Below are 12,061 nucleotides of genomic sequence, written 5' to 3'. Positions count from 1 at the left end.
TTTTCTTTTTTGGGGATCCGAAAGGGTTGGAATTGGGCTGGAATTCGGGTTTGCCTTTGATCCGGAACCGGTTGCGGCGTTTGTTGCTGTTAGAAGACTGTGGTTAATCTTGTCGCCGTTGCCTTTTTTATCTTGCATAAATATGGCAATCAAATGCTTCAATGCCAAATAGGTGTCATCTGATTATAAAGGAGTTTTCCATCACTCTTGTTGTTGTGCCCTTGTTCCATTGTCGATTGCCGCTGCGAACTTGTTTCTGGCAGTGTTTTCGTTATGTCGCTGTTTATAAATTCATGCAGCAACTTTGAGAAAATTCCGAAAAAAACAGGGTAATAAAAAAAACAAGGAAGAAATACCCCAAGGGGCTTTATTCGGAAGGGATAGTTACAGAACTCGCTCGGTTTTTGCTGCTTACAAGGAGGGGTAATGCGAGTACAACTCTTCTGTGGTGAGTTTCTCGGGCACTTCTCGAGTGGGTTTTGAGTGAGTCTAGACTGTGGCTCAAAAAGGGGCGACGCTCTTGTAGATTGAGTGCCACTTTTCCTGCAGTCGATTCTGATTGAGCTGTAAGCCCTAATGGCAATTTAATTGAGTTACTCACACAGCAGTAAATCAGGCCTAGCTCCATGGCTTTCTGCCGCAGATTCTGATTCTGGTCCGGGCAGTGTGTGTGTGTGGCAAATCGGTCCATCATTCCCAGAGCAGCAACTTTAACCCCATGAAAATTTTCATAAGCCAAATTGCCATTGCTGCCCATCATCAGCATCTGCGGGCCAGGGGCGGGGAAAAGGGGGCGGCGACCCAACCAGTTGCATGCAAAATGCTGGCAACAGGTGTGCAACACTCGGTGTTTTGCTGCTGCTGCTGCTGCTGCTTCTGATGTTTCTCTGCAGCACTTGCAACATGAAATCCCCTGCAGCAGCGAAATGCTGCCCTGCCCCAATCCAAAGTTTTTCAGCGCTCGCCATGGCTCATATCTTTTCAGAATGATAATAGTTGGCCTTCCGTTTCTGGCCTCATCTCGACGTGGCAGCAGCAACCTACGGATTGCACTGGGGAAAAATGCTAAACGAATGATTGTTATTCTCACAAATGGATGTATTCACTAAAGTCTTAAGTATGTAGAATATACAGATTTTTAGATAGCTGATATATAATATAGAAATATATATATTATAAGACTTTCTTAGGTGCATAAATTATAACTTTTATATTTTTACCACAGGATAAACTAAGAAATTATAAAAATGTATAGGATTTTAACATGTATGTATATGGGCTTAGTTACTGCATATCTTAAAGCTCCCTAAAAATTTGAATTTTTTTGTTATTATTAATAAGAAAAAATAATATGGAGGTATAATTATAATTTTAAATAGTAAATGGTAGTATTTTTTACATTATTTGGGATTAAACATATATTTTAAATGAGTTAAAAAAGTAGGATCAATTTGTTTTATAAATGTAGTACACAAAATTAATAAATATGTATATACAAATATTTTTTTTTATCCTCCCATATTTTTTCCCGTGTACTTATCACCCTTTGCTAGCCGCTTTTTCATTCAGCTGTTCATTGACTTGGGCCTTCAGCTCGCCTTGGCTTTGGTGTTAATCATTGTCTCAGCTCTTCATCATCGCGCAAAGTTCGTCCATCCATCGGATTCCCATGGCTGTGGCCTTTGTTCTCCAAATGATTTTGCTCTGATTTTCAATTAAATTTGTTTGCACCGTTGTTAGGCACTTAGTTGTTTGGCTCTTGGTTGTTCCTGCCAGCGAGTGTTTTGCATAGGCGCGGCACAAACAGAACAAATATATGAATGTCCGCCTGTTTGTTGGCCCCAATCAGAGTGCCAGTGAACTGGCCTGGTCTTTTCCTGTTAATTTGTGACAGTTATTGTTGCTGTTTTGATTGACTTTGATTTGAGCCGTTGACAGATTGCCACCGCACAGTTACTCTGTTGCCTCTAAATGCGGCGGCTCGGCCTGATTGATTAAATCTTTTGTCTAATAAATGGTTCTCTAACAGTGCGCCACAACAAATTGCAAATTGAGAAATCAAGTGTCAACAAAGTGTTCTGATGAAAGGTGTCGGTGTGGCCAATTCGCTAAAGATTTCCTCAGGTTTCTGACGGGAAATGATCAGTGATTATGTGCAGTTTTAAGTGCAGCTTGGACCATTTCATGGTTAATTATTTTCTAAATTAAATAGAAGTATTCTTGAGATACATGGGCAAGTAAACAAATCAAAAACAGATATTGTAAGTGCCAGTTAAGATTGAAGAGCCTGTCGTAAACCACACTTTCCGCCCTCTTTTTTCGATTTCCTAGATTGACCGACCACAATCGATTTCCCCTGAAATCCAAGCCGCCAACATCTTCGCTCCTCATTGAACATTCATTCGAATCGACAACTGCCAGAGTGCTGAAAACTCCAAAGTATCGAAACTGCAAAAAAAACGAAACGAAAACTTCAATTGCGGCACTTTGCTGCTCAATGTTTTGGCCCAAAACGTTGCCAATTCTTCTTAACGTTGTTGCAGCTAGCCAGCATTGTTGCTGCTGCCTCTCAGCGTTGTTGTTATAAATTTTGTTCAAGTACGTCAAGTTCGATTGCGTTCTTTACCTTGAAATCTTGTTTTCTATCCGTTGTTAAGTTTGCAATTTTTTCGTTCGCTCGTTTTTGCCGTCTTCTTGTTGTTGTCGCTTTTGCAGTGCAGCTGCAAAAGATTTTGCATGTTGAGTATATATGTATCCGCGTCCATATCCCCCAACTGCCCCATCGGCCCACTGCCTAATATTTTATTTATGCATTTTCTATATTTATTGAGCTACAACAACGTCATCAATTGTGCCCAGTTTTTGTTGTGCTATTTTAAATACCCAATTTGCATTTATTTATATGCTGAGCGGGGAGGGGGTGAAATTAATTTGTGCGCTGATAAATTCAATTAAATTGTTGTACTCAGTTTTGTGTGATTTGTTGTACTCTCTTGTTTTTGTTGGTATGGCTTTTGCTGTGATGAATTTACTCTTCCTGGGGGTCTTAAGAAGACTTAAAAATACTTATTTTGGAAAAACTTAAATTTTTAACGATGACAACCAAAAAAACCCTATTTAAACTTATTTACTTAAATAAATTAAACACCGAAATCTTAAAATAAAATATTAATAATACAAAAATACAAATTTTTTGTTTAACTAAATCTAACATGATTTTAAGTTTATTTTATAATATAAAATGAAGGTAATATCTTTTTCAACATACCTTTCGCCTGCTCAGGGCAAATCTCACCGCTTTTTAAATGTTTTATTAATTACTTCACAGAAATTAGTTGAAGTAAAAGGCGGAAATTGTCGACGCCTCGCACAAGCACACACGTATTTATGGGTAATGAGAAGTATTACATTTTTTGTGCATGCAGTTGGCTTTGGCAAAAATGGCAACCTTGACATCAAAAACCCCGCGCCTTGCGTATACGTAATTTCGTTTGTTTCTGTTTTTCGGGCGCAGTCTGGCAACGCCGGCCCGCCCCTGGCGTTGCCCCTCCCCCGAAAAAGCCGAAAATGCAACGCTTGGCTGCATACGCAAAATGTTTTTGTTGCTGCATTGCTTTTCTATCGCCATTGCATTGCTATTGCTATTTAGTTTTGGCTGCGCTTGGCCTCCATTTCGGCATGCATTCATAACGCAAGTCGAGGTTTCCATCGGTTTCCAATTTTGCCATTTGCTATTTGCCATCTGAGCCGCCGCCGCACAGTGGGACGTTTTCGCAAAGTAACTGCCCAAATCTTTTTATATTTTTTAAAAATAGGTGTTGGAGTTCTTGGCATAAAATAAAGTTACTATTAGCTTTTTTCCTTTTTAGAAATGCATTAAATTTAAATTTTTGATTGTTTTACAAGTATAACACTATATTTTGTGTCCATATTCTGGTTTTTGTGAATATTTTGTAGATCTTTGTTTATGAATCCCAAATCTTAAAGAAATTTTTTTAATTGTAGTTCCACTGCATATACAGCTTGCAGTTTTTTGACAAGCTTATTTACCTATATTAAGTGTGAATTTTCTAGTTTTTTATGATCCCAGCTAAACTCTTGTTCTTAAAATTCCCAAGTTGTTATTCATTTTTTTATAGTTACACTTATAAATATAATAAACATTGTTTACGAAAATACCTCCTTATTTAAAACTATAAAAAGTATTTTTTAGCAACCATATAATATAATATTTATGAAAATTTAATCTGCTAAAGATTTTCACTGTGCTCGGCTTTGTGCCTAAATTTTATTGCACTGCGTTTGTTTTCGGTGTTTTTCTTTCATTTTTTGCACGCTTTTTTGTATCTCCTCGACTCTGTTTGTTCGTCGCATCAACCTCGAACTTTAGATTTGTTTGTAATGTTTATGAGAGCATAACGTTTTGTTTGTTTTTCGCTCTTTTTTATTACAGCCGAGCTACGTGTCGTTCTTTATTTATTTCGGTGTATCTGTTCGCATAGGCTTGGGTGACCAAGGTGCCATTTGGATTATGGCCGCGGACTCGGATTCCCTTACAAAGTTCGGAGTGATGCATGTCGAATGTGAATCAAGTCCACAGATAAGCAAATGAGTAACCGGTCTGGTTCTGTAATGCGTGATATGTTTCATCGGCAAGTAGCCGATTTAATTGAAAATTAATATTATACTTCATATCTTATAACCTTGTAGATACTTTTAAAATAGTATAAAATTACATAGGCAAAAAATATCAAACCAAAATAAGTAAAAATAATAAATACTATATTAAAATAATATTTAATTAAAATATCTTTTACACACACCAAGGATTCACCTTATATTTCAAATTATTAATTTCAGTTTCTCAGTGCTTACATAAATATACAAAAGTTCATAAATGATCTTCAAAAATATTTTAATAACATCCCAAAATATATTTTTAGGTTTATTTCAGAAATGGAAGATATAAATCTAATTATCTATAATGGATTTTTCATTACCCATTAGAGCTGAAAAAGCCATCTTCGTGCAATACGACACATCTCTTAATTCCCAAGATCCGTCAACTTCCCCTCAATTCACCTTATACGAGTATATCCAGCACTGCCGAATCTCCTCAGCCCATCTATTTAGGCCAATGGCACTCGGTGGGCTGTCACAGCCTCGCTGGGAGCTGCAAAAGATGCAACAGATGCAGCCACTTGGCCCGCGGCAACAGGAAGGAAGCCACGCGGCGCTGCAGTTACAGTAACACACATTTGCCATTTGCTGCCACAGGCCGTGATTTCCATTTCCATTTGTGCGGCCCGAACGGCGTGCTAAGGTCGCAGCTAAGCGAGCCAGGGTCCAAGACAAGTTTATTTGAGTTTTACTATTTTTACTACCACTATTTTACTATTTTTTTTTCGGTCTTAGCCATAGCCATCGCCATAGCCGCTTAGCCATTGCACTTGCCCCTGGCTTTGAGTTGGCTAACTTGTTTTCGGGCTTGATAAATGGAGAGCCCGTGTTATGGCCACTTTATTGCTTTTGACCCTAATGCCGGAGCAATTGATAGTGCTGCCTGGCCTTATCAAATCGGGCAACTTTAACTGCAGCAGCAGCAGCTGCTAGTGCGGCTCCTGTTGCTCAATTTTTTGGCCGGAAATGGGGCGGCCACTTCCGTTAGATTTCACACCCAAGGAGACCACAGAAGGGGGCTCCAGGCGGGCGGGGGGATCCGCGACTGGTTGTGGCTCCTGTGCCACGGACATGTGGCAGGAAACGTGAATTTATCGCTGCTCAACTCGAGAGCCCCTCCAGTGGCACTCGACTCGTACATTTTTCGTGACTCCACTTGTTGCACACACCGAAACACCGAAGAGCACTAATTTCGGTTCGTGTGCGCTCCGTGGGCTTTGCATTTCCAGCTCAAAATTTTCCATTTGCATTTCAATAATTGCCCTGCTCGGGCCCTCAAGTATCCAGAATTGCCAAAGCTGCGGCAATTAGTTAAATGCCAAAGTGCAGTCCAATTCCCACACACACTCGGCACTTGCAGTAGAACTAAGTATCGGCTTGGTAACTATATGGCTTATATGGTATATGGTTAACTGGGGTCTCTCCGGGCCTCTGGGCCATTTTGCGCACTACGAACTGGAAGTTGTCCCAATCAAAATAGCCAAATGACCGCACGGCAACTAAAAAAATACGGGCTACAGCAGCGGTCAACAGTTACAATAACTGGTTCTCCTATTTAGCCAGTGGTTTTTTTTTTCAGTTTTTTATTTTTTTGTTTTCGTTATTGTTTATATCGTTGATTGCCTGACTTTGTCTGTGCGCAGGTCTGCTTACCTTGAGTAAGATTTTTCCATTTTAATTACAATATTTTGCAAGTGTGAGATAATAAACCATTAAAGACACAGTAAATGCTATTCAAATTTAGTTTTAACTGTTTTGTACACTGATAAAATAATTATTAGATAAGATACTTCCTTTGGATGTATACTTATGTATAGAAGTAAGAATAAAAGCGATGATTTTGGCATTTTTTATTTGTGTTAGAACATTTATTACTCAATCAAAACATGTTTGTACAAAGTAACAAGGCTTTAATAAATTTTAGTGTTTTATTTATTAGCCAATATACAAAAGAACACTCTTTGCTTTAGGCAATGGCATCCGCAAAGTAATCAATTCAATTTAATAACTTTAATTAATTTGCTTTATTTCGTAAGATGTAAAGTTAGCAATCACGATTAAGTGTGATGAAAAAGAACCTTAGAACCTGTGTAAAATGTTATTTTTATGGGCATATGCATGTTCAATTACTCAGAGATATTCGTTCTGCGAGTTCATTCCATTAGTCAGTTGCTATGATGATGACATCCTTCAGATTGAAGTCCATTCAATTATGGGGCAATTTAGAGCGCTGATAAGTTGCCTTCGAGTTGACTTTCTCGACTCAATAACAGCACGCACTGAAAATTCCCAATTTTTTTGTTATCAACCAACATTCCCGGCGATCGGACGACGATCTCGGGATCTCTGATATTTCTGAGTTTTCCCCGGCTGCCCGTGCAGCTTTTGCTGCGTGCAACTTGAGATGCATTAGGAAAGGTCAGTGCCATCGCGCCTCCGTCCCTCTGCTGCTGCTGCTGCTGCTTCTGTCCCTGTGCCTCAAATGCATCAAAACGCGCTTTTCTTTTTCGCTTGTTTTTTACTTTTTTGTCGGTTGTTGTTGTCGTTGACGTTGCCGCTGCGGCTGTCTATCATGGCAGGCTTTTTCGAGGGGGATTCAGGGGGATTCGCGCTTACTTGCTTTTAATTCTTGCATTGCGTTTCAAGTTGCAGGGCACTCGGGCCCACCAATACAAATAGAGGCCGGCTTGTGTGTGGTTAAGTGCAGCTGCAACTGCAACTGCAGCGGCAGCAGCAGCAGCAGCAGCAGCAGCAGCGACGGCAACTGCAGCAGCGGCACAAAAAACGCGCAACTCATTTAAAAATGCCAACGTCCATCAACGAGGATCGCCGAAGATGGCAGAATTTGTTGTCGTTTCGCTTTTTTGTCAAATTGTTTTGCTGAATTTTCTTGAGAACTTTTGCATTGTATTGCACCGAGATCCTCCTTCCTCTCCATTCCTCTGTTTTTTATTTTTTTCCCTGTGCAACGTGCAGTTTGCAGTTTGCTAGAGGGAGATGTCCGAGGAAGTGCAAGTTCCACAACTAAAGACGACAATGAACTGTTTTGTATTGTTCGCCGCAGTTGAACTCGGTTTGGGGTTTTGCCCATCGGCTAGCAGGGGCTTTTCCTTCTCGAATTTCAGCATTGCATAATCCACGAAAAGTACGCATTAAATCTCAGCGACCTGGACTTATTCCATTAGCCATTTCAATTAAGGCGGCATTCCAAAGGGACGCGGCCAAACAAAATTAGTGAGTGAGACGATGGAGAGCAGTAGAGAAAAATACTTTTGCATTCGCTAACAGAATTTGCACTAATTGAAATGATGAAATGGTAGAAAAACTGCAAAATAATCTAGATAAATAAAAGTGCAGAAAAGCTGTAAGCTATGCAGGAAAAAAATCTGGCACCATAAAAAAATGGTAATTTTCATATTTCGTTTTGGCCTGCTGCTGAGAAAAAATGTAATTCAATTTGAGGCAATTAACAGAAACGCTTTCTGCAGCTCAGGCTCTTTCCTCCTCGATTTCTCGGCTCTTTTCATTAGGCGTCAGGCGTCAGATTCTACGGAAATACCTCAATCTGGCGCCTGGCAACCTGACATGGAGCCAACACTCAGAGCACCTGAGGCCCCAACCCGTTAACAGCCAGTTTTGGCCACAAAACAATGCCCAGACACTCACGCACACAAATTGATGTTAAGTTAAGTGTCCCCAGGGAGAAGATTAGTCTGCGGTCTGCCCAACTTGGCTCACACATGAGACAAAGGCACTGAGAGAAAGCATTTACTGATTTGATAGTCGACTTTGAGGATTTTATATGTTACAGGAAAATTTGGCAATCGTTTTAGTTTACGGCAAAAGTATTTTTTAACTCAATTTTGTATACTTCAAGATGTATTTTTTAACAGAACTTAAAAATTTTATATATCTTAACAAATAAATAATATAATAAAATTACATATTCAATGAGATTTAAAAAATATATATTCAAAAATCTATGTTTTGGTAGGTATTAAAAGCATTTTTAAAAATGTTTCTACAATTCTGATGTTTATTGAGCTTCTAATACAAACTTTATATAAATATATCTATACAAATGCATGTTTTTCACATCCCAAAAAAAGATTCATATTTAGACAGATATTGGGCATGTTTATTTTGGATATTTGGATCTTTACCAAAGAGATTCATTTCTTATTCTTAACGAGGTCTCTTAAAATATGTTTTTATTGTAATATTTTAATTAACAGCTCCAATTTAAAGGGACCTTTTCTCCCAGTGCCGGAGTGTGCGCCTGGCTCTGTGGTTTCTGTGGAAACTCAAAACTTTTTGGCAGAATTTCGAGGCAGCCAAGGGCTGTTGGGGCAGCAGGGGCTGCGGCAAGAGTCAAGTGCTGTGCAGCATATGCAAACACAAAGGCTTAGGCGCCGCAGAGGGAGCATCGCCTCGGAGGCACCTGTTGCCCACTGCAGACTAATTTCATTTCACACACACCGCAGGCAACAGCACACAATAACACCGAGCAACAACAGCAGCAGTCAAAGTGATTATGGCATCTAAATCGAAAATTGCACAGCACTTTCGGTTTCACCACCACCACTGCCACACAGAAGCACACACTCGCACACTAATTTGCCGGCTAACTGGTTGTGCAACAGGAGCAACAACAAGAACAACTCACGTGCCACCACCCACCTGTTGGATTTGGCCAACTGGATTAGAGAGCCTCCATGCGATGCACTTGCATTCAAATTTCCAGCAGCCTCATCCGTAGGCCCGGCACACTGCACACCCACAGAACAGGGCCATTTAATTGAGTGTTTTTGCTGCATTCAGTTCAGGGTCAATTGTGTGCATTTGGCTTTTGGTCTGGCCAATTGGGCAGGTGCAGCAGGATGTGTGTGTGTGCCTCGGGATTTTGTGTGCTGATGCTGATGATTTATTCATTGCGTATACGTCGTGTGGTCTTTGGTTAGTGGCAACAGGCTAAACAAATTGATTGCTTAAATTATTAAGTGAATTTGCTAGTTGCTGAAGGGAGTGCCAAAATAATTAAACGATATTAAATGAAAAGGAAGAGATGAAAATCTTTAACACTTTGAACAACCTGTTTGACTAAAATTGAAGAAATCAGTCTATGAATGTAGAAAACTGCTATCAGGCAATTCGTTAGTAATAAAAAATCATATAAATCATTTTTTATTAATTTATTATTATTTATTTGAGAAAATAAATCTTAAAAATATTCTTTTAATTTTTATTAGCCTAAAAATAAGTTTTACTTTGAATAGAAAACTTCAACTTAATTATTAGACCGTTTTTGCCTATGAACACTTAATAGCCCTTGATAAACTCTGCGAAGACAATGGGCTAATTGACACTGTGTTCCCAGAATTCCCCGAGAAAAACCCGAGTATTTTCGGCTTACTTTCCCAGCGAATTAACCGTCCTAAGCCCCCTTCTCATGCCGAGGGGTTCCTTGGCAATTATGCGTTCATCTACCTGGTCTCATAATTTTCTCTCCCCCCGAAAGCGGCCACTATTTTTTAGGCTTCGCAACTCTTCTGCTATTCGGTGGGCTCTGTTTTTATCCCCCTGGTTCTTTCTTCGCAGTGTTCCACTTCTCATTAGCAAGCGTTTTTGTTGCCATTCAGTTTGGCTTTTTAGCTGCCCCTGGACTCTTTTGCTCTTTGGGCTGCTGCTGCCACCAGAGCCCAGCACCCCACCCGATTTGGCCTGCTCATTAAATTGCATAGCATTGCATTCCCTATTCTCCATATATATATATTTTTATATATATATGCGTCCCTTCTCTTTTTCGCTTTATAGCCCCGTCCCTGTCGCTCCCACTTGCCACCCCATTCCGGTGCACTTCAGTGCCAAAACAAATTGTGAGAAAAATGCCCAACAACAGAAAATGTGCGTGCTACATAAATTAAAACCTATGCTTCACTGGTCCGCCTAGAACATAAGGCCGAAAAAAAGGGGGAAGAGGGCCGGCGATCCAGCCAGAAGGCCAGAAAGAGAGGGGTTCACTGGGTCAGAAAGAGAGGGCCTGAGAAGTGCAGTGGTAGGACCGCACAAAGTTTTTATCGCCGGCTCTAGCAGGCTCACTCTCTTTTTCACTCGCCGAACGATCTCATATTTTATGTCAAAGTCAACGCTTTTTTAGGACACTGAAAAAAATATGTAGCTAACTTTATAACAAAAAGATAGAAGCTCGCAAAATATTATGCTAATGAATTACCCAAAATCAACTCATGTTTTCCCATTAACAAGGAAGTGAAATAAAACAAGACTTTTATTAAAAAATTTTAAAAATTTTATACAAATATATGATAATCATAAAAAAATGTCCGCAAGGATTATTTTTCATGATTCTAACTCAACAGTTTGAAATTATAAAAGTGTTTTAACACTTGAATCCCTTATATATGTCCATAATGATTTTTTTCGCGATCCTAACTCAACAATATAACATACATTATGCAAAAAAGTTGTTTAAACACTCAAATCTTTTTTTTCGTGATACCAACCAAACAATATAAAATAAAAACCCTTAAATCCCTATTTTATATTCTCAAGGAGTTAGTTAAAATAAAAATGGTGTTATAACACCTAAATCCCTTTTTAATATTTCCAAACCCCTTTTTTTCAAGTGCATGCCTTCTTTATCGCTTGGCTTGTTTTGCATTGAATTCGGGCTTAAAATTGTTCTTGTTTTTTGCTGCGGCTGCCGCTGCTGCATCGCATATTCGTCAATTTTTTTAAGCTGAGCTGCAGTTGCAGTTGCTGCTGTTGCAAGTGGCTGCCATCTTGATTATGTTGTAGCTCCCGTTGTTGCTGTTGTTATTACAGTGCGGCTTCGAATGCAACGCGATGATGACGAGTGCCGCAGATGATGATGATGATGGCGTGTTTGCTGTAATTTGCGCTACGAAAAACGTTCAAAAATGCAACAACGAACTGCATCAACAGCAGCAGCAGCAGCGGCAGCGGCAGCCACAAGAAATGCGCTCTAAATGAAGGGAATTGAGTTCTGCGATCGTTGACGCTACTGCAGTTGCAGTTGCAGTCGCCGTCGCTGCCGCAGTCGACGCAGCAAATATAAAGGGCAGAATACGAAAAACCTTGAGGACGGTCAGTAACCGACAACCGCCAGCCCAGTAAAATTTGTATGAGCTGCCAACGAAATATTTCTTTCGCTTTTTTCGTATTTCGTATTAACATACACTTACCGCAAGTGGGGCATTATCTTTTGGCCGACATCGATTGTGGCCCAAACGAGTGGGCTGCATTATGGCACCACTCGAGCGACAAGGGTGTTAGTCGGCGATTAGCTCATTCTTTTGTAATGTATCTATCACTCACTTAACATTTTTTTTGTAAATTAGTA

At 39.7% G+C, this 12,061-nt stretch overlaps 1 protein-coding gene across 3 annotated transcripts in view; it reads left to right on the top strand.

Annotated features, from left to right (window-relative positions):
• LOC108032242 (RCC1 domain-containing protein 1) overlaps positions 1-12,061 on the top strand; it is a 65,488-nt gene that overhangs the window by 50,305 nt on the left and 3,122 nt on the right. Inside the window, exon 5 of one of the 3 annotated variants that reach the window (XM_050889528.1) lies at positions 4,454-4,618. The exons of the other annotated variants lie outside the window; for them this stretch is intronic. The gene's annotated coding sequence lies outside the window, so the exon portion shown is untranslated. Of the gene's footprint in view, positions 1-4,453; positions 4,619-12,061 lie in introns of those variants that run through there. 3 annotated transcript variants of the gene reach the window in all.

Source organism: Drosophila biarmipes, chromosome 3R (genome assembly GCF_025231255.1).
Source record: "Drosophila biarmipes strain raj3 chromosome 3R, RU_DBia_V1.1, whole genome shotgun sequence".
Lineage (NCBI taxonomy): Eukaryota > Metazoa > Arthropoda > Insecta > Diptera > Drosophilidae > Drosophila > Drosophila biarmipes.
The sequence above is the reverse complement of the archived record's forward strand: the minus strand, read 5'-3'. Positions and strand labels throughout refer to the sequence as shown.